We start from the raw sequence: 2,232 nt of genomic DNA, 5'->3' as shown, positions 1-2,232 counted from the left end.
AAAGTTGAAATCAGAGAGAGAGAGACAAACCATAAGAGACTCTTAATCTCAGGAAACAAACTGAAGGTTGCTGGAGGTGAGGGTGGTGGGAGGCTGGGTGATGGACATTGGGGAGGGTTTGTGCTATGGGGAGAAAAACAATTTAAAAATCATGAATGGATGTTTTATTTCATTAAGTAATTTCTATATCTATTGATATGATCATGTAGGTTTTTTCTTCTTTAGACAGTTAAAATGGACTATATTGATCAATTTGGTTGATTTTTGAATATTGAACCAGTTTAGCATTCTTGGAATAACCCCTATTGGTTGTGATTCTTTACTTATATTGCTAGTTTCAATTTTTAAATATTCTGTTAGGGGTTTTTGCCTCTAAGTTCATGAGAGATATTGGTTTGGAGTTGTCTTCTATTTTCCTTTTATTTTTAAATTTTTTATTTTTTATAAACATATATTTTTATCCCCAGGGGTACAGGTCTGTGAATCACCAGGTTAAGTGTGTAAACCTGGTGATTCTATTTTCCTTTTTAATTTTTATTTATTTATTTGTTTTTTGCACTATCTTTGGTTTTGGTATTCAAGTAATGCTGGTATCATAAAGTAAGTCAGAAAGTCTTTACTGCTATAATCTGGAATAGATTGGTATTGTATCTTCTTTAATTATTTGGTAAAATTGATCTGGGCCACAAGGTGTATTTTTCAGGAGATTTTAAACTACAAAATCAAATTCTGTAGAACTATTCAAGTCATCTAATCTTCAGTAAGTTCTGTTAATTTGGATTTTGAGGTGTTGCTGACTTCATCTAAGTTGTTGAATTTATATGTGTAGAATTGCCTAATGTATTTCCTTATTTTCTTTTTAATATCTGCCGGGTTTATAGTAACGCCCTCTCATTACTGATATTAGCAATTTGTATTTTCTCTTTCTTTTTCCTTTCAATATTGGTAGGCAATTATCAATTATATTACTTATTTTCAAAGAACAAGCTTTGGTTTCATTTATTTTCCTCCTCTCATTAAAAAAATCATTGATTTATGCTTTTTATTGTTTCCTTCCCTTTGCTTGCTTTTGGTTTAATTTGTTATTCTTTTAGTAATTTCCTAAGTCAAATACTTACATAATTGACTTGAGACCTTTCTTATTTTCTGATACATGCTTTTAATGCTATAGCTTTTCTATCTAAAACTACTTTAACTGAAATCCACAAATTTTATGTTGCATTTTCATTTTCATTCCATTTCAAATAATTTCTAATTTTCTTTGAGATTTTTTCCATGATCCATGAATTATTTAGGTGGTTTAATTTCCAAGTGATTGGATTTTTTTGGTTATTTTTTTGTTATTCCCTTCTAGTTTAAATAAGTTATGGTCAGAGACCATACTTTATATGGCTTCAATTATTTTCAAATATGTTATGGTTTGCTGGATGACCCAAGGTGTGGTCTGTCTTGCTAAATGTATTCTGCTATCGTCTAGGGGAGTGTTCTATTAATACAGTTAGTTCCAGTTGTCTGATGATATTGTTCAAATACTTTTCATTATATAATGTTCTTGATGATAGAGAATGCTATTTACTGAGCACTTTCTATGTTACAACTGCTGTATAGACAATTATTTATAATACTGATTTAAACACTGCAAGGTAAAAAGCCCAGTTTAAAGGTTAGAAAACTGACAGAGATGTTGAGTACCACACCCAAGATCATACAAAAATAAAACTTTGAGAACAGAATTTCAAACAAATTCTGTGTGACTCTGAAGATCATATCCTTTTCATTGCGCCATCCTACTTTTGGCTTGATATATTTACTGATTAGCATGCTGTTTGGAAGAATGTTTGTAAATCTTATTCAAAAGTATATATTTTATCTCTCTAACAAAATTGTGAGCTTTCTGTTGTTAAAGATTGTCTTCCTTTCTTTTTACATAGTGCCTGTTGAAGCTTCAGTGTATCTTAAGGGCTTGATTGTTGCTGACAGACAAATTGACTGCTAAGTCCTTTAAAAAGTCTCAGCAGGAACAGGATGATGGTGAACATAGCCACTGATATCGAAGGGGCAAGAAGTTGGATCTCAGACCTGGATTATATGTTATTTCTCAACAAAGGTGTATTTGGAGTTTGAAGATTCTTGTTATGAGAATTGCACAAAACTTAATTATAATAGAATATTTAGCGTCTCTCACTACCTATGACTTAGTATCTATTTCTTAATTATTTTCACAATCAAAGA

Source organism: Mustela lutreola, chromosome X (genome assembly GCF_030435805.1).
Source record: "Mustela lutreola isolate mMusLut2 chromosome X, mMusLut2.pri, whole genome shotgun sequence".
Taxonomy (NCBI): Eukaryota; Metazoa; Chordata; class Mammalia; order Carnivora; family Mustelidae; genus Mustela; species Mustela lutreola.
Note: the sequence above shows the minus strand (reverse complement) of the source record.